At 39.3% G+C, this 21895-nt stretch overlaps 1 pseudogene; it reads right to left on the bottom strand.

The window, feature by feature from the left end:
* Window positions 1-348: 348 nt before the first annotated feature.
* LOC148580762 (uncharacterized) overlaps window positions 349-21895 on the bottom strand; it is a 65264-nt pseudogene continuing 43717 nt past the window's right edge.

Genomic DNA, 21895 nt, shown 5'->3' with positions numbered 1-21895 from the left:
TGAGCATAGCCTTATCTATGGTCACAATTTTTTAAAACGGTGACTATAGCCTGTTGTTGTTTATAAGATTCAAGTTTTTTAAATTATAATCACATCCCAAAATGATAATAATCACAAAATAAATCTAAAAATAAGAAATTCAAGAAATCTAAATCATAAAATTTTCATTATAAGATAGATATGTTTAATTTTTAGTCTAAACAACACAAATCAAAATAGAGTGTAATTTTTCCAATTACATGTAATACCTCAAAAAAGTACATAACACATCAAAATATTACATTTACATAACTAAGGTCATTGTAAGACCCATCCCATGTGATATTTGTATGGAACATATTTTCTTCATCACATCATGCTTTCCTGCACATAAAAGAAATAAACATGTTAGATATCTTGCAAAAATGCTTTTGATGATACAATACATATGCAGCAAAAGAAGGGAAACATTCATCCACAACAACACTCAAGAATTATTCACAACCATCATTCACTTCAAACAGCAGCTATTGCAAGAATGCAGCAGTAGTGATAGCTTAGACTCAGAAATTCATCAAAGTTATCACTACTGCACAAATAATTCAGAATTTGTTCATTCCAGCAGCAGCTAACACAAGAATAAGGCAGCAATAATACTATGCAGCAGCATCATATAAACCAGTTTAGCACAAAAGTAAATCAATGAAACAGCAATATAGTATCAATAACAGTTTAAACCTAATCAATAGCACCAAGCAAACTAATTTAGCACAGGGCAGATCAATGAAGCAGCAGCAGAAAACTAAATTAGAACAAGGCAAGTCATTACCAGCACAGGAAAACCAATTTCAGATAGAATAAACATCAAAGTTCAAACCTAAATCCACTACAAAATCAATTGACTACCTAACCACCTAATTCAACTAAGCTAACCTAATCAAACAACAACCTAATCAACTAACACTAACAAGGAGTTTAATCAAAGGAAATTTTTAATAGAAAAACTAATTCCACTCAACTTTGTAAACTCAATCCCATTATTCTTGCAATTAGCTATCACTACGACAATTAAGTTCTCAAAAAAATACCAAGTGACAAGCAATTGAGACATATTCTTAATATATTCTTTCATTAACATAGAATAGAGAGCAACATATATACAGCCAATATCCATGCATAATTATAAATGATTCACAATCCTAAAAACTTAACTTTAACTCAAATTCATGATATATCATTTACCAAAAGCATACTATTAATTTAACTAGAAGTTTTGAACAATACTTCCTTCCATATCCTTTGATACATGGTTCGATCCAAGTGAAGGAGGAATGCTTCGCCGCGCATCATTTGGTGCACTACTCGCGTCAGGCGGAGATTGTTGGGCGGCTTCTATCATTACTTGCACTTGTTCTGCACTCATACCAGGATTGACTTGTTGCAACAACATTTTAATCAAGTTTGTTAAACCATCCAACTTGGAAGTTAAGTTATTTTGATTTTTCTCCATAGTTGAAACCACTTCATTATGTTGTTGCTGTATTTGTCGGATTTCCTTCTCCTTTTTAAGAGAGGATTTTATGACTGATCGACCATAGAAAAGAACTCTTCCATGTCTCTCTGACGATGCAGAAATTGGCAGATTAAGAAATTAATATAAGAGATACGTTGCAAGTACAGTTCTTAACCAACAAAAATCCGCTTATCAATTTAGAAGGGTTGTCACAAAATTAGAATTAAAATACTGGGAGTATGAATCCCAGGTCGTCTCCCAACGAGTTGCAGAAAGATATGCTATTTTATTAATCAGATGTTTTCGAAAATGGTTTTGAGTTTGATAAATAGGAAACTAAATCAGAGAATTTATGTAATTTAAATAAAAATCTTGACCGGGAGTAAATTAGTCGGAAAGTCTATCCTTGTTGGAGTTCTCCCAAGATTAATTTATAATTGAGGGTTGCTCTGCTTAGTTATCCTTTACCAGATAGAGGAAAGTCAAGAAAGTTGGAAGTCTATTTCTATTCATAAGTTCTAATCCTCTCCCTTGGGAAGGATTAGTGTCAGTGACTAGAGGACGATCCAACAATAAACCCAATTACAATTTTACTCTTGAGTATTCCAACTCAAGGTTCTCCTTTCAATCAACTCTCAATCAAGTGATGGAACTACTCGCTCATTATGAATGTAAACTTCACAAAATAAGAAAGGGAAATAAAGGAAGACATGATAAATAATAATCCAAAAGACCAATTAAAAATAAAAATAGTTCTTGTATTAATAAATTCTAAAAATAATCCAATAGTAACTCTGAACAAATTAAGGATATGAAAGAGTAAGTGACAAGTAAGGAAAACAAACTAGAGTGATGAAGTCTTGGCAGAGGTAATAACTCTTCTCAATATTCCAATCCAAAAAGCAATAAAAACAAAATCCTAAGAACTATGAATGTGTAGAGAGAAAACCTAGAGGAGGAGTAAATTCAGATCTAAAAACTTAAAATTATGTAGAATGAATGTCTCTTGGTCTCTGCATGTTCCCTGGCTCTAATCTGCTTTTCTGGGCCGAAAACTAGGTCAAAACATGGCCCAAAATCGCCCCCAGCGAATTCTGCAAATTCTACAGATCGCGCACGTCACGCGATCGCGTCATCCACGCGGTCGCGTCATCCAGCATTTTGCCTTGCCACGCGTGTGCGTCGTCCACGCATTCGCGTCATCCGTGCAGTTTCCAATCCATACGTTCGCGTCAGGCACGCGAGCGCGTCACTACGATTTCTCCGTTTCGCGCGGTCGCGTGAGCCATGCGTCCGCGTCGCTTCTCTCTGGTCATCTCCTTAATTTCTTGTGTTCCTTCCATTTTTGCAAGCCTCCTCTCCGATGTCCAAGTCATTCATGCCCTATAAAGCCTGAAACACTTAACACAGGGATCACGGCATCAAATGGAATAAAGGAGAATTAAAATACATAATTAAAAGTCTCTAGGAAGCAAGTTTTCAACCATGGAGTAATTTTGGGAAGGAATTGTAAATACATGCTAACCATATGAATAAGTGGGTAAAGATTTGATAAAACCACACAATTAAACACAATATAAACCATAAAATAATGGTTTACCAACCTCCCCACACTTAAACATTAGCACGTCCTCATGCTTAGTTGAAGGAGATAAAATAAATGAGTAGGAACATGTAAAGCTCATGCAATGCAATGCAACCTATATATATGAATGCAACTATATGGTTCTTGTCCACTTGGTTAAAAGTAAATAAGCTCTTCAAGACAATCACAAATCAAATTCCACTAACTCAATTCTTATACAGTAAGAACAGATAAAAATGCAAGAAGGTAGTTCATGAAAGCAGGGAACATAGAATTTAAGCATTGAACTCTCACTAATGATGTATGTACACTCTAATCTCTCTAGTGTATAGGGTAATCACTCTATCCTTCTCTAATCATGCTTTCTAATTTTTTTGTTCTTCACCTAACCAATCAACAATATTTAATGTACCAATACAAAATCATGAGGTCTTTTTAAAGTTGTGATGGGGCCAAGGTAAGGGTAAGGGTACATATATGGCTAAGTAAGCTTATAAATTGAATCTTTAATTAACCTAAGCTTTCACCTAACACATACATATATTTTATATAACTTTAAATTTCATACCTAGCTACCCAAAATATCCCTTTCACATTCCATACTCATGTATCAATTGTATTTTAATTTTATCATATATGCATTGATCTTTGAATTTTAACTTAGCATTGGAGTAATTTTGTCCCCTTATTTATTTATTGAATATTTTTGGATTATTATTATTTTTTATTTTTATTTATTTATTTATTTATTTTAAAACATGAAAATAAACATAGCTTACCAATGCACATGGATTTTTAATTTTTATAAGTTCACATGAGTAGGTACCCAAATTCCCATTATGTTATCATGACACATTCCCTTATTATCTTTTGTTCCCACAATCTTCCCATACTCAATTAACATATAATTCTATCTCAAGCTAACCAAAGATTCAATTGGGATATATAATTGTTTCTCTGCTTAAGTTTAGTAATGTGGTAAAATACAGAACAAATGGGATTTAAAGGCTCAAAGTGGCTAACAAAGGTAACTTAAGGGGTAGGCTTAATTTGGATAAGTGAGCTAAACAAATAATGGCCTCAATCATATGCAAGCATATAAATATATTAAACATTTGACATATAGGATGAAACAAAATATAGATTACAATCATAGAGAAGTAAACACACAAGAATTAAATATTTATGGTTAAATAATGTAACCATGTAACTAAGCTCAAATCTTACGGGTTGTGTGTTCTTAGCTTTTTGAAACTATGTTCCAAATACAACTTCAAGCAAATTTAAGATAAAAGTTTTGATTAAAATTAGTGAAATTTTTGTTCTAAAAAAATAGGGTCTTAGAAGAAACTTATTATCTTTTCAATCAAGTAGAACATGCATGCAACTAACCTATTACTATACAATTTATCCTATTATAGAAAAGAAAAACTAACTAAATATCCTATTTTATTGGTGTTAAGGAAGAGAAATTACCTTTGGAAGTCAGGTACTGACCGACCTCCCCACACTTAAGGCTTTGCACCGTCTTTGGTGCCATCTGTCAGGAAAAAAGGTGGGTTGGTAGCAGTATCTCCACAGTCGGGACCGTCGTGGCTCCCTGTGCTGGTAAAGGAAGTAGAGTCCGGGGTGTCTGGGTCTTTGTAGTTTCCCATAAGTAGCTCCTTGAGGATTGTGAATCGGCGCTTGTTACGGCGCTCTCGTAGCTTTGCTTTGTGTTCCTGCCGATCTAACCTTTCAAGTATCTGATAGAGCAGTTGGTTTGTTGTAGGTGCTTGTGGTGTTGAAGGAGGAATGTCTTCAGCCGGTTCAGTATATTGGCTTGTAGTGGCTGCTGGAGGTCTGATATACTTTCCGTTAGGGACGTATTGATCATCCCGTGGAAGCATGGCTTTGGTGTCTCTAGCTCTGTAGGAGACTCCGGCTGCTCAGACGAGATCTGAAACCAAGGCGGGAAAAGGTAAGTTGCCCGCAATTTGTACATGTCTCATGGCATTCCGGATGTGTCTTGGTAGGTATAGAGGCTAGTCTGTAAGGATGCACCAGAGTAAAACAGCCATGTCTGCAGTGAAGAAGGACTCGTGAGTGCTCGGAAAGACATAATGGGACATGATCTGTGCCCATACGCGAGCCTCCAAGGTAAGTGCAGAAGCTGATATTCCCTTAGGACGGGAACGATGGTATCCATAAATCCATCTGCTGCCAGGTAGTGCGATAACTCTAAGAACAACGTCCAAGTCAAATTGGTACGTCTGGCGCTTGAGTGCGGCCTCTTGAAATGCGTCTAGTCCTTCTGGAGTAAGGGGAAGATCTAGAGCTCGTTGAATGGCCTCTTCCGTAATGGGGACTTGCTTCTGCCGAACGTAGACAGACTGCAGGGTTGGCAGGTGGAAATTAGAGTAGAACTCGACTATCCAGGAAAGATTTACCTGCCGTGGCTGTCTTTGTAGGAAACCCCATTGTCGTTGCTCAATTCGTGGCTCAACAAATTCAGCAATATGGTTCGGAAGGATAAGAAGGTATTCGTTGTTGTAACTCCTTTCTGCCAGGATAGGGAACATCTGCTCACAGTAGTGGTTGGTAAAACGCGCAGTGTCCTTTACTGGGAAGGCTTTCTCTTTTTCATCAACCTTTATAATCCTCTTAATTCTTTTTGTTGAGGGCTTAACTGCAGTTGAAGATGGCTCTGCCACTAATGCTCTTTTTGTTCCTCTTCTTGCTGGTAGTTTGGGAGTAGCTTTTTCTTTTCCTTTCTTGGTGGCCATCCTAAAAGAAAGAAAAGAGAAAGTATGTTAAAATGTCAAGGGTTAGGGCAACGAAGAGGGCGGGAAAGGTGGTAATCAATGCACAGCAAGGAAGAATGACGTTAACACATGGTCATGACTACATGTGAAAAATCATCAATGGAAATATAGCAAGTGCATATGTTGACAATTAAATGCAAGGTGTTTATTGGCATGCTGGCAAAGGCATGAGTAGCATAGATCAAGCATTCAATGTCCAAGTTAGATTACCAAGCCTTTCAAACTAATAACCTGTTTGTAATAACAATTATATTTGAATAATATAATATAAAAAGGGTTTTGTGAAAAGCAAGCATTTAGAGTAGTAGAATAAAAGATATCGAAAAACAGTGCACAATGCCATACGGACGTTTTCACAAACACATAGCATGCATGGTAAATAAGCTATTGAAAGTATTAAATTGAACATGCAAGTAACCCTATAAAATTAATATATAATTGTCAAACAATTCCTTAACAATCCACAAGCATATCATAAGAAATAATAATGACGTAAATAAATTTCCAACACCAATTAAAAGAAAAAAAAGAAAAAGAAAACATGGATAATGAAATTAAAAAGAAAAAAGAAAAGAAGAAAACATAAAAACAAGAAGAAGAATAGAAAAGTAAGGAGAGAAGACGAAAAGGAAAACCTTGATAATGGTGGTGAGAGAGAGAAAGTAGAAAGTGACAAAGAAGGAAGAAGGAAGAAAGGGAAAGAAAGAAATAAGGAGGGAAAAGAAAAATAGGATTTGGGGAAGAGAAAGATAAGATATTTTTGGCAAATATGGATATGTTGTGCGGCGCTAGCGACGTGGACGCGTGAGGTACGCGTTCGCGCGAATGGCGCTTAGATGAAATGATGCAGACGCGTCAGTCACGCGGACGCGTGACTCGTTCTGTGCTACTGGCGTGAGGGCAGCCTCGCGCTCGCACAACTCTCTGTTTGAAACTCATTGTTGCCAAATTCCAGGGTGACGCATTCGCGTAGTGGACGCAATCGCGTGAATGGCCAAGATTGAGAGACGACGCGGACGCGTGGGGCACGCGTTCGCGTGGTAGGGCTTGTGCGTCTAGCGCCATTCCAGCCCTACTCCTTCACAACTTGCTGCCATGCACCCTTTCTTACGTCGATTTTTTGGGCACGCGTTCGCGTGGTTGATGCGGACGCGTGGGAGGCATTTTTCCCACATGATGCGGACGCGTCGACGACGCGGTCGCGTGGGTCAAATTGTGCCAAAGGCACGCCTCCAGCCACGCTCTCGCGTGACTTTCTGTTCGATTTCTTTTTCTTCCTTATGCATCTGTGACGCGGCCGCGTCAGTGATGCTATCGCGTCGCATATATATATATGCAAATGAAGATGCAAACTAAATGTGCTAATAATGAGAAGAGTTATTGAAAGAGAAAACTAAGAAGAAAGAAAGGAACGATCATACCATGGTGGGTTATCTCCCACCTAGCACTTTGCTTTAACGTCCTTAAGCTGGACACTCCACTAGCTCAGTCTTCTGCTGTTGGTGGATCCTCCACGAGGAAGATTTCTAACTCCTTGTTTTTCGTCGCCTTCTCACCATGATATAGCTTTAAGCGATATCCATTAACATTGATGAATTCAGAGCTTGAAGGATGACTCAGGTGGAAAACTCCGTATGGCTCAGCCTTCTCTACTCTATATGGACCTTCCCATCTTGATCTCAACTTGCCTAGCATGAGCCTCAGTCTAGAGTTGTAAAGGAGGACTAAATCCCCAGGTTGGAAATCTCTCCTCTTGATGTGCTTATCATGCATAGCCTTCATCTTTTCCTTGTACAGTCTTGAGTTCTCATAAGCTTCTAGGCGAAGGCTTTCTAATTCTTGCAGTTGCAAGTTCCTTTTAGCTCCGGCTTTCTCAAATCCCATGTTGCACTCCTTCACTGCCCAAAAGGCTTTGTGTTCCACCTCAACTGGGAGGTGACAAGCTTTTCCATAAACTAAGCAGAAGGGACTCATCCCAATGGGTGTTTTGTAAGCCGTTCTGTATGCCCAAAGTGAATCTCGTAGCCTGGTGCTCCAATCCCTTCTACGAGGCTTGACTATCTTCTACAATATAAGCTTTATTTCACTATTTGACACCTCGGCTTGCCCATTAGTCTGAGGATGGTAGGCTGTTGCCACTTTATGAATTATCCCATACTTCTTCAGTAATCCTGTTAGTCTCTTGTTACAAAAACGGGTGCCTTGATCGCTCACGATTGCTCGTGGTGATCCAAAGCGACAAATAATATGGTTTCTAACAAAGGAAACAACAGTGTTAGCGTCATCAGTGCGGGTAGAAATTGCTTCCACCCATTTAGAAACGTAATCTACAGCTAACAATATATAAAAATAACCATTAGAATTTGGAAATGGACCCATGAAGTCAATGCCCCAAACATCAAAAATTTCACAGAAAAGCATAATCTGTTGAGGCATCTCATCCCTCTTGGATATATTACCAAACCTTTGGAATGAGGAACAAGATTTACAAAATTCAACAGCGTCTTTAAAAAGAGTAGGCCACCAGAATCCACAGTCTAAAATTTTTCTAGCTATTCTTTGAGGGCCAAAATGTCCTCCACTCTCAGATGAGTGGTAGGCCTCTAAAATGGACTGGAATTCTGATTGAAGCACACACTGTCTAATTACCTGGTCAGTGCCACATCTCCATAAATATGGGTCATCCCATATATAATATTTGGACTCGCTTTTCAGCTTATCTCTTTGATGCTTAGTAAAGGTTTGAGGAAAAGTGCGGTTGACTAGATAATTAGCTACAGGTGCATACCAAGAGACTACTTCAGATACTGCTTGCAGGTTATCAAATGGGAAATTATCATCTATAGGAGTGGAGTCATCCCTAATATGCTTAAGGCGACTCAAGTGGTCTGCCACTAGATTCTGGTTACCACTCCTATCCTTAATTTCTGAATCAAATTCTTGTAGTAGCAGTATCCAACGTATAAACTTTGGTTTGGATTCCTTTTTAGCTAATAAATACTTTAGAGCTGCGTGGTCTGAGTACACTACTACTTTAGCACCAAGTAAATAGGCTCAGAATTTATCCAGAGCAAAAACAATAGCAAGAATCTCTTTCTCAGTAGTAGTGTAATTAGACTGAGCGGCGTCTAAAGTCTTAGATGCATAAGCAATTACAAAAGGATCCTTACCTTCACGCTGAGCCAGCGCCGCTCCTACTGCATGGTTGGAGGCGTCGCACATGATTTCAAATGGCTGGCTCCAGTCTGGTCATCTCACAATTGGAGCTTGAGTCAAGACGGTCTTCAGCTTATCAAATGCTTGTTTGCAATCCTCACTGAACTCGAACTCAATATCTTTCTGCAGTAGTCTGGATAATGGTAGTGCTACCTTACTGAAGTCTTTAATAAATCTTCGGTAAAAACCTGCATGGCCAAGGAACGAACAGACTTCCCTCACAGAGGAGGGGTAAGGTAAACTAGAAATAACATCCACCTTTGCTGGATCTACAGAAATGCCAGTATTAGACATAACATGTCCTAGTACAATCCCTTGTTTTACCATAAAGTGACATTTTTCAAAATTCAATACAAGGTTCGTACTAACACATCTATCTAATACTCTAGATAAACTATCTAAGAAAAGGCTAAATGAATCACCATAAACACTAAAATCATGCATAAAAACCTCCATACAGTTCTCAATAAGGTCAGAGAAAAGACTCATCATGCACCTTTGAAAAGTAGCTGGTGCATTGCATAAGCCAAAGGGCATTCTCTTATAAGCATAAGTTCCAAAGGGACATGCAAAAGTAGTATTTTCCTGATCTTCAGGGGCTATATGAATTTGAAAATAGCCTGTATAACCATCTAAAAAGCAATAATGGAATTTACCTAATAGGCAATCAAGCATCTGATCAATGAATGGCAAGGGGTAATGATCATTGCGAGTGGCTTGGTTGAGATGCCTATAGTCAATACAAACTCTCCATGAATTCTGCACTCTAGTTGTCAGAAGCTCTCCATGCTTATTTCTTACTGTTGTGATTTCTGACTTTTTGGGCACCACTTGTACTGGACTGACCCATTCGCTATCAGAGATGGGGTAAATGATATCTGCTTCAAGTAGCCTGGTCACTTCTTTCTTGACAACTTCTAAGATGGTGGGATTCAGTCTTCTTTGAGGTTGATGGATAGGCTTTTCTCACTCTTCTAGGAATATTTTGTGCTCACAAAGTTGAGGGTTGATGCCTACTATATCTGCTAGGCTCCATCCAATTGCTTTCTTGTGTTTTTTCACCACACTGAGTAGTTGTTCTTCTTGTTGAGAAGTGAGCTCCCTTGCAATGATAACTGGAAACTTCTGCTTGTCCTCAAGGTAAGCATACTTGAGGTGTGGAGGGAGGGGTTTTAATTCTAATTTCTGCTCATAGCCAGGTTCTGGATCATTTGGAGCTGGTGATAATGGTGAGGTGCTCTCATTATCCTCTGAAAATGTCCCCACACTTGGACCTTGTCCTATGTACTTCTCTTCTAATTCCTCCTGGTGAACTTCAGCCACGGTTTCATCTATGATGTCACACTGGGAGCTAGAATGATCATCCGGAGGGTGCTTCATAGCTTCATTTAAGCTGAATTTCACTATTCTGTCATCTATTTCAAAAGAATAAATTCCGGAAAATGCGTCCAGCTTGAACTTTGAAGTCTTCAGGAATGGTCTTCCAAGCAGGATTGACGATGGCCTTCCTGAGTCATTAGGGGGCATTTCCAGGATATAGAAGTCAATGGAAAATGTGAGCCCCTTAATGCTCACTAATACATCTTCAGCAATTCCAACCACTGTAATAATGCTTTTATCTACTAACACAAAACGAGTTGCCGACCTTTTTAAGGGAGGGAGCCTCAAAGTATCATATATAGACAAAGGCATTATACTAACACACGCTCCTAAATCACACATGCAGTCAGAAAATATCACACCTCCAATAGTACAATTAACCATACATGGACCTGGATCACTACACTTTCCAGGTATACCTCCCATTAAAGCAGATATAGAACTACCTAAGGGACTAGTTTCTAATTCATTAATTTTGTCTTTATGTATACATAAATCTTTTAGAAACTTTGCATATTTAGGTACTTGCTGAGTAACATCAAAAAGGGGAATAGTTACCTCAACCTTTTTGAATATTTCTACAATTTTGGGATCAAGTTCCATCTGCTTCCTGGGCTTCCTAGCAATTTGTGAAAATGGAATAGGAAGGGCGTTTCTACAGCGTCGGCAACCTTTGGTGCTTTTTTCTGTGGTTGAGCTTCTTCTTCTTCAACCATGTCTTGTACATCCTCTTCCTCTTCAGCATCTTCTACCTTCACTACCTCTTCAAATGAGGCGTGTTCTGGTAGGTTTGGCTCCTCCTGATTCCTCTCTTGCAGTGTGGTTCCGGACCTTAGGGTGATGGCATTGATGCCACCCTTTGGATTGGGTAGTGGTTGAGAAGGAATTCCACTGGAGCTTGCATGTTGAGTATTTGAAGTATTGGATGATCCTGACGTCGGGTTTTTCTTTGCCAGTAAAGAATGTCATAAAACCAGTCGCGTTGTAGATATAGTCTCTAAACCGACAGAAATCCCTTCGTACAAACGTTTGGGTGTCACAAGTAACAAACCCCTTTGAAATTGATAACCGAGTATTCAAACCTCGGGTCGTCTTCTCAAGGAACTGCGAGGAAGTGTGTTCTTATTATTGGTTATAAGGGTTGTAATCGGGGTTTAGAAGGTGAGAAGCAAGTAATTTAAATGACGAGTGAATTAAATAGCAAGTAAAAATAAATAATAACTGTAAAGCAACTTTTGGCAAGATAAGGAAAATTAGAAGTCCAACTTAGTTATCCTTCTCAACAATAATGAAAGTTGTATCTTAATTCTACTCGGTCAACCTTTACCAGAGCAAAGGAAAGTCAAGGGACTAATTAAATTGACCCTTGAATCCTAATTATTTCCTAAGAAAAGGTTGGGATTATTTAAGTTCAACTCAATTAGCAAGGTAACGATTATCAATTATGTTGAGTTTAATAACTGTTGAGTTACTGAATTCTTAACCAAAACCAAAAGGGGAAAAAGTAAATCGCTGAGATAATAAAAGTGTCCTTAGATGGGAAGCAATGGCAACTTAAATCAAAGAGAATAATCATAAACTGAAAGTACCTCAAATTATCATTAATTCAATTAGAAATCTGTAACATGGAATAATTCGTAAATTATAATAATCAATTCAAATGTTGGAATAAATAAATAAAAGTAAAACTAAAAGAACATTAAACCTGGATCCAGAGTTACTCCCAAAACAAGAAGAAATCCTAAATCCTAAAAGAGAGAGAGAGAAGATCTCCCTCTCAACTAAATCTAAATCATTGAAAGGTGAAAATATGCGAGCTCCCTTTGAATGGGTGCATTCCCACACTTTATAACATCTAGTCTATGCTGTCTGTACTTGGATCTGGGCCAAAAAGGGCTTCAGAATTCGCTGGGGGCGTATTCTGTAATTTCTGGTGTGTGGCCTCTGTCACGCGTCCGCGTGGGTCACGCGGTCGCGTCATTCAGAGCTTTTCCTTGCCACGCGGTCGCGTCAGTCATGCGGCCGCGTCGCTGCTGACTTGTGCTTGGCACACGATCACGTCATCCATGCGATCGCGTGGATATCGGTTTCTTTAAAGCTCCGTTTTGCTTTCTCCTTCCATTTTAGTATGTTTCCTTTTTCATCCTTTAAGTCATTCTGCCTTAGAAAATCTGAAACTACTCAACACACTAATCATGGCATCGAATGGAAATAAAGGTAATTAAAATAATTAATTTTTAAGGCTTAGGAAACATGTTTTTCACAACATGACATAATAAGGAAGGGAAAGTAAAACCATGCAATTAATGTGAATAAGTAGGTGAAGAGTTGAATAAATCACTCTAATTAATCACAAAAGAACTCATGAAATATGGGTTTATCAGATCCCATCTGAGAGATGAGAGCTTGTATAGCGGATGTTAGACCGTTAAGTAAACTTTCCATGTTCTTTTGTCCTTGCGCAATGGATTGAAACATCTCGTCATTCGGAGAGGAATTAGAGCAAGTGATCTGAGAAATTTGTTGTTGGTTGTGCTGTGGTCCTTGGGATTGCCTCAGGTGGGGTGCTCTGTAAGGCTGGTTCTGGTTCTGTTGCCTGTTGTTGTTATTATTCCACCTCTGATTTCCCTAATTTTCTCTGCCTCCTCTGTTATTATTGTCTCTCCAGCCCTGGTTAGAATTATCTCTCTAACCTTGGTTGGAATTGTCCTGCAATCCATAGTTGTAGCTACCAGCTTGATTGTATCCTTGATTGCGGCGGTCATAAAAGTTATGAGTGGCTGCTACAGTATTGTCTTCCTGTTGGAGGTGCGGACATTCACCAGTATAATGACTATAATCAGCACAGATTCCGCACACTCTCTGTGGAACCAACTGTTGGCTTTGCTGTGGTGGAGAAGGCTGAGCTTGCTGAGCTTGTTGTTGACTCAACTGCATCTGCTTCAGTAAGTTGGTCATTTCACATATACTCTGAGTTAGAGCAGCAGTTTCTCTGCTAGAGGATACCTCTGCAACAGCTTTTGACTGGCTTTGTTTCTGCCTGTGATTCCGAGTAGATTCAGCTAAGTCGCTGATCAATTGCCATATCTCATCAGTGGTCTTGTACTTTTTCATAGACCCATTGCTAGCACTTTCCAATGTGGTCTTATCTTGAGGCCTCATACCCTGTGTGACGTAGCCGAGCAACACTATCTTGTCAATCATATGGTGGGGCATGCTTCCAGAAGATTGTTAAAGCACTCCCAGTATTCGTATAGAGTCTCGAATTCGTCCTGAACAATCATGGAAATGTCTTTCCTCAGTTTATCAGTAACTTCAGCTGGAAAGAATTTTAATAAAAATTCTCTTTTTAGCGTATCCCAGTTAGAAACAGTTGCTGCGAGTTGAGTGTAGTACCACTCTCTCGCCCTTCCCTCAAGAGAGAATAGGAAGGCTTTTAACAAAATAGAAGTTTCATCTGCACCATCACGCCTGACAGTAAAACAGGCTACTTGGAAATCCCTAAGGTGCTTGATAGGCTCTTGAGCAGGTAAGCCATGAAACTTAGGCATCAAGTTGAGTAGTGCGGTCTTGAGTTCAAAATCCATAGCCACCGCTGGGTGATGTGCTTGATATGGTTGCAGTGAAAAATTAGGGGCTCCAGCTTCTTGGATAGTAACTCTCCTAGGTGCTGCCATATCACCTGCACGTAAATCAACCGAATCAGTAGAAAGGGAACTTGTTTCTTCCTCAAGTGACGTTTTAGATTCGCCCTCGGAGAGGACTAACTGACGCCGAGCTTGCCTTATACATGAAATAGTTCTTTCAATCTCAGGATCAAATACTGGCAAGCTTGGATAAGGAAGTGAACGCGTCATTTAATGAAAGAAACATGCAGCTCATAGTAGCAAAATAAAATAAAATGCAAATAAATAAATTCCAATCAATAACTTAGCACTCTACTGCACCTCCCCGGCAACGGCGCCAAAAATTGATGATGCGGAAATTGGTGGATTAAGAAATTAATATAAGAGATACGTTGCAAGTACAGTTCTTAACCAACAAAAATCCGCTTATCAATTTAGAAGGGTTGTCACAAAATTAGAATTAAAATACTGGGAGTATGACTCCCAGGTCGTCTCCCAACGAGTTGCAGAAAGATATGCTATTTTATTAATCAGATGTTTTCGAAAATAGTTTTGAGTTTGATAAACAGGAAACTAAATCAGAGAATTTATGTAATTTAAATAAAAATCTTGACCGGGAGTAGATTAGTCGGAAAGTCTATCCTTGTTGGAGCTCTCCCAAGATTAATTTATAATTGAAGGTTATTCTCCTTAGTTATCCTTTACCAGATAGAGGAAAGTCAAGAAAGTTGGAAGTCTATTTCTATTCATAAGTTCTAATCCTCTCCCTTGGGAAGGATTAGTGTCAGTGACTAGAGGGCGATCTGACAATAAACCCAATTACAATTTTACTCTTGAGTATTCCAACTCAAGGTTCTGCTTTCAATCAACTCCCAATCAAGTTATGGAACTACTCGCTCATTATGAATGTAAACTTCACAAAATAAGAAAGGGAAATAAAGGAAGACATGATAAATAATAATCCAAAAGATCAATTAAAAATAAAAATAGTTCTTGTATTAATAAATTCTAAAAATAATCCAATAGTAACTCTGAACAAATTAAGGATATGAAAGAGTAAGTGACAAGTAAGGAAAACAAACTAGAGTGATGAAGTCTTGGCGGAGGTAATAACTCTTCTCAAAATCCCAATCCAAAAAGCAATAAAAACAAAATCCTAAGAACTATGAATGTGTAGAGAGAAAACCTAGAGGAGGAGTAAATTCAGATCTAAAAACTAAAAATTATGCCGAATGAATGTCTCTTGGTCTCTTCATGTTCTCTGGCTCTAATTTGCTTTTCTAGGCCGAAAACTAGGTCAAAACATGGCCCAAAATCGCCCCCAGCGAATTCTGCAAATTCTGCAGATCGCGCACGTTACACGATTGCGTCATCCACGCGGTCGCGTCATCCAGCGTTTTGCCTTGCCACGCATGCGCGTCGTCTACGCATTCGCGTCATCTGTGCAGTTTCCAATCCATGCGTTTGCGTCAGGCACGCGAGCGCGTCACTACGATTTCTCCGTTTCGCGCGGTCGCGTGTGCCATGCGTCCGCGTCGCTTCTCGCTGGTCATCTCCTTAATATTTTGTGTTCCTTCCATTTTTGCAAGCCTCCTCTCCAATTTCCAAGTCATTCATGCCCTATAAAGCCTGAAACAGTTAACACAGAGATCACGGCATCGAATGGAATAAAGGAGAATTAAAATACATAATTAAAAGTCTCTAGAAAGCAAGTTTTCAACCATGGAGTAATTTTGGGAAGGAATTGTAACTACATGCTAACCATATGAATAAGTGGGTAGAGTTTGATAAAACCACACAATTAAACACAATATAAACCATAAAATAATGGTTTATCACTCTCCTTTTCGAAAACTGTTTGAATTGCTTCATCATCATTGTATCCTGCTTCTTTCAAATTTTGAAGATGTTCCTATTACACACAAATAGGATCAAAATAAATGCATGCACCCAACAGCTTTAGAATAAATAAAAATAGCTAACACATTTCTTGTTTGGTGTACTTTGCTAGGAGACCAGGAAACTAACAATTGTCTCTTGTGTTCCCGAATCAATCTCTCTTTTTTTGCTCGTATGAGTTACAACAAACATCTCAGATTGTGATGGATCTTTATTGTCCTCCTTCTTTGCACGCTACAAAGAAACCACCAACATGTGACTAAGTAAACACACATAACATGAAAGATGCAAAAATACTTAAAATAAAAAGCACAAAAAAATACCAATTCAGCACGTACTAATTCAAAACTAACTGGACCCATTCGATGATTTTATTTTTGCTTGGATCTGTTTTCATGATTTTTGTCAGAAATAACCTACATTTGTTGCAATATAAAATTAGATAGAGTTAGTTAAATACACGATACCATCATTAAAGCCAAGAGAGTTGTGAAAATAACTTACTTTGATGATATCAAGCCTCCAAAATTGAACTAATTTTTGAAAATGCAGTTCAGGTACAGTCATTAGACGATTTTTTATCATCTCTCTAAATGAGTTGTACGGTGTATAGTGATATTTCTTTATGCGTTTCTTAAATTGCTTTCATGCCTCTCCAATGGTATCTATCACCCAAGGCTCAGCATCACTAGGAATGTTATATTTAGACTACAAATTGGTGCACGAAATTGTGATCTCTGGTAATGGCTTCTTAGGCCAGATACTCTGATCTAGTTTTACAGTCTGTCACAACTTCGATACAACTAACCAGCAAGTGCACTGGGTCGTCCAAGTAATACCTTACGTGAGTAAGGGTCGAATCCCACGGAGATTGTTGGTATGAAGCAAGCTATGGTCACCTTGTAAATCTCAGTCAGGCGAATATAAAACAGTTATGTGGTTTTCGAATATTAATTAATAAAATAGGGATAGAGATACTTATGTAATTCATTGGTAGGAATTTCAGATAAGCGAATGGAGATGCTTTTCGTTCCTCTGAACCTCTGCTTTCCTGCTATCTTCATCCAATCAGTCTTACTCCTTTCCATGGCTGGCTTTATGCAAGGGCATCACCGTTGTCAGTGGCTACATCCCCTCCTCTCAGTGAATAATATGCTCATGCACCCTGTCACGGCACGGCTATTCATTTGTCGGTTCTCGATCATGCTGGAATAGGATTCACCCTCCTTTTGCGTCTGTCACTAACGCCCAGCAATCGCGAGTTTGAAGCTCGTCACAGTCATTCAATCATTGAATCCTACTCGGAATACCACAGACAAGGTTTAGACTTTCCGGATTCTCTTGAATGCCGCCATCATTCTAGCTTACGCCACGAAGATTCTGGTTAGGAGATCTAAGAGATATTCATTCTAGCTTAATTCATGTAGAACAGAAGTGTTTGTCAGGCACGCGTTCATAAGGGAGAAGGATGATGAGCGTCACACATAATCATCACCTTCATCACGTTCTTGGGTGCGAATGGGTATCTTAGAAGCGAAATAAGATGAATTGAATAGAAAACAGTAGTACTTGCATTAATCTTTGAGGAACAGCAGAGCTCCACACCTTAATCTATGGAGTGCAGAAACTCTACCGTATGAAAATACATAAAGGTCCAGGCATGGCCGAGATGGCCAGCCCCCAAAACGTGATCACAGGATCAAAATACAATCCAGGATTTCTAATACAATAGTAAGAGGTCCTATTTATAATAAACTAGTCACTAGGGTTTACAAGAGTAAGTAATTGATGAATAAATCCACTTCCGGGGCCCACTTGGTGTGTGTTTTGGCTGAGCCTGAGTGCTGCACATGCAGAGGCCATTTGTGGAGTTGAAAGCCAGTTTTTGTGCCAGTTTGGGCGTTCAACTCTGGTTTTGGATCCTTTTCTGGCGCTGGACGCCAGATTTGGGCAGAAGGCTGGCGTTGAACGCCAGTTTACGTCGTCAATTCTTGGCCAAAGTATGGACTATTATATTGCTGGAAAGCCCTGGATGTCTACTTTCCAACGCAATTAAAAGCGCGCCATTTCGAGTTCTGTAGCTCCAAAAAATCCACTTTGAGTGCAGGGAGGTCAGAGTCCAACAGCATCAGCAGTCCTTTTTCAACCTCTGAATCTGATTTCTGCTCAAGTCCCTCAATTTCAGCCAGAAAATACCTGAAATCACAGAAAAACACACAAGCTCATAGTAAAGTCCAGAAATGTGAATTTAACATAAAAACTAATGAAAACATCCCTAAAAGTAACTAGATCCTACTAAAAACATACTAAAAACAATGCCAAAAAGCGTATAAATTATCCGCTCATCACAACACCAAACTTAAATTGTTGCTTGTCCCCAAGCAACTGAAAATCAAATAGGATAAAAAGAAGAGAATATACTATAAATTCCAAACTATTAATGAAACATAGCTCCAATCATATGAGCGGGACTTATAGCTTTTTGCCTCTTGAATAGTTTTGGCATCTCACTTTATCCATTGAGGTTTAGAATGATTGGCATCTATAGGAACTTCAGATTTCGAATAGTGTTATTGACTCTCCTAGTTCAGTATGATGATTCTTGAACACAGCTTCTTTATGAGTCTTGGCCGTGGCCCTAAGCACTTTGTTTTCCAGTATTACCACCGGATACATAAATGCCACAGACACATAATTGGGTGAACCTTTTCAGATTGTGACTCAGCTTTGCTAAAGTCCCCAATTAGAGGTGTCCAGGGTTCTTAAGCACACTCTTTGTTTTTGCTTTGGACCTTGACTTTAACCGCTCAGTCTCAAGTTTTCACTTGACACCTACACGCCACAAGCACATGGTTAGGGACAGCTTGGTTTAGCCGCTTAGACCAGGATTTTATTCATTTAGGCCCTCCTATCCACTGATGCTCAAAGCCTTGGGATCCTTTTTATTTGCCCTTGCCTTTTGGTTTTAAGGGTTATTGGCTTTTTCTGCTTGCTTTTTCTTTTTCTTTCTATTTTTTTTTTCGCCTAATTTTTTTTTTCTGCAAGCTTTGTTCTTTGCTGCTTTTTCTTGCTTCAAGAATCATTTTTATGATTTTTCAGATTATCAAATAACATGTCTCCTAGTCATCATTCTTTCAAAAGCCAACATATTTAACATTCTTAAACAATAACTTCAAAAGACATATGCACTGTTCAAGCATTCATTCAGAAAACAAGAAGCATTGTCACCACATCAATATAATTAAACTAAGTTCAAGGATAAATTCGAAACTCATGTACTTCTTGTTCTTTTGAATTAAAACATTTTTCATTTAAGAGAGGTGATGGATTCATAGGACATTTATAACTTTAGGACAAAGTTACTAACTACTAATGATCATGTAATGAAGACACAAACATAGATAAGCACATAACATAGAAAACGAAAAACAGAGAAAGTAAGAACAAGGAATGAATCCCTAAACGAAAAACAGAGAAAGTAAGAGCAAGGAATGAATCCACCTTAGTGATGATGGCGTTTCAATGATGTTCTTGGGCTCTTCTATGTCTCTTCCTTGTCTTTGTTGCTCCTCCTTCATTGCTTTTTAGATCTTCTCTGATTTCATGAAGGATGATGGAGTGCTCTTGATGTTCCACCCTTAGTTGCTTCCAATAATTGTGTGGAAGAAAATGTATCCCCTGAGGTATCTCAGGGATCTCTTGATTTGCAGTCAAATGTTCTACCACTGAGCTATAGACCCTTGATGGAAGCTTTTGTCTTCCCTTTCCTCTTTCTATAGGTTTCTCTGGCCTTAGTGATGATGGCGTTTCAATGATGTTCTTGGGCTCTTCTATGTCTCTTCCTTGTCTTTGTTGCTCCTCCTTCATTGCTTTTTAGATCTTCTCTGATTTCATGAAGGATGATGGAGTGCTCTTGATGTTCCACCCTTAGTTGCTTCCAATAATTGTGTGGAAGAAAATGTATCCCCTGAGGTATCTCAGGGATCTCTTGATTTGCAGTCAAATGTTCTACCACTGAGCTATAGACCCTTGATGGAAGCTTTTGTCTTCCCTTTCCTCTTTCTAGAGGTTTCTCTGGCCTTAGGTGCCATCAATGGTTATGGAAAAAAACAAAAAAGATATGCTTTTACCACACCAAACTTAGAATGTTGCTCGCCCTTGAGCAAAAGAAGAAAGAATAGAAGAATAAGAAGAAGATATGGAGGAGATGGATGGGAGTGTGTATTCGGCCATATTGGTGGGATTGGGTGGGAGAGAGAGATGTTGAATTTTTGAAGGTAGTGGGTGTATGGATGTGAGTGGTAAATGGAAAAGAAGAAGGGATGATCATGAATGGAAAGAGAGCTGATGAGGTAGGTGGGGATCCTGTGGGGTCCACAGATCCTTAGATGATCCTGTGGGGTCCACAGATCCTGAGGTGTCAAGGTATTTACATCCCTGCACCAATTTAGGCATGTAAAATGCCCTTGTACACAACTCTGGGCGTTCAGCGCCAGGTTGGTGCCCATTTTGGGCGTTCAACGCCCCTTTGCTGCCATTTCTGGCGTTGAACGCCAGAACCATGCTTGTTCTGGGCGTTCAGCGCCAGGATGCTCCCATTCTGGGCGTTCAGCGCCAGAACTATGCTCTGTTCTGGCGTTTGAACGCCAGACAGATGCTCCTCCAGGGTGTGATTTTTCTTCTGCTGTTTTTGATTTTTTTGTTTATTTTGTGACTCCACATGATCATGAACCTAAGAAAACATGAAAAACAATAAAAATAAGAATTAGATAAACATTGGGTTGCCTCCCAACAAGCGCTTCTTTAATGTCAATAGCTTGACAGTGGGCTCTCATGGAGCCTCACAGATGTGCAGAGCTTTGTTGAGACTCTCCAACACCAAACTTAGAGTTTGGATATGGGAGTTCAACACCAAACTTAGAGTTTGGTTGTGGCCTCCCAACACCAAACTTAGAGTTTGACTGTGGGGGCTCTGGTTGACTCTGCTTGGAGAGAAGCTTTTTCTGCTTCCTCTCCATGGTTGCAGAGGGAGATCCTTGAGTTTTAAACACAAGGGAGTTCTCATTCCATTGAAGGAATATTTCACCTCTGTCAACATCAATCACAGCTCTTGCTGTGGCCAGGAAAGGTCTTCCTAGGATGATGGATTCATCCTTTTCCTTTCCAGTATCCAGGACTATGAAATCAGCAGGGATGTAAAGGCCTTCAACCTTTACTAACACGTCCTCTACTTGTCCATAAGCCTGTTTTCTTGAGCTGTCTGCCATCTCTAATGAGATTTTAGCAGCTTGCACCCCATAGATTCCCAGTTTCTCTATTACAGAGAGGGACATGAGGTTTATTCCTGAACCAAGGTCACACAGAGCCTTAAAGATCATGGTGCCTATGGTACAGGGTATTATGAACTTTCCAGGATCTTGTCTCTTCTGAGGCAATGTCAGTTGATCCAGATCACTTAGTTCATTGATGAACAAGGGAGGTTCAACTTCCCAAGTATCAATGCCAAATAATTTGGCATTTAGCTTCATGATTGCACCAAGAAACTTGGCAGTTTGCTCTTCAGTAACATCCTCATTCTCTTCAGAAGAGGAATACTCATCAGAGCTCATGAAGGGCATAAGGAGGTTCAATGGGATCTCTATGGTCTCTAGATGGGCCCCAGAGTCCTTTGGTTCCTTAGAAAGAAGCTCCTTATTGATCACTGGACGTCCCAGGAGGTCCTCCTCCTTGGGATTCACGTCCTCTCCTCTCCTCAGAGGTTCGGCCATGGCGCTTATGTCAATGGCCTTGCACTCTCCTTTTGGGTTCTCTTCTGTATTGCTTGGGAGAGTACTAGGAGGGATTTCAGTGATCCTTTTACTCAGCTGGCCCACTTGTGCTTCCAGATTTCTAA

Source organism: Arachis ipaensis, chromosome B10 (genome assembly GCF_059453495.1).
Source record: "Arachis ipaensis isolate K30076 ecotype BB chromosome B10, ASM5945349v1, whole genome shotgun sequence".
In the NCBI taxonomy this organism is placed as follows: domain Eukaryota; kingdom Viridiplantae; phylum Streptophyta; class Magnoliopsida; order Fabales; family Fabaceae; genus Arachis; species Arachis ipaensis.
This window is presented reverse-complemented; position numbering and strand designations above follow the sequence as displayed.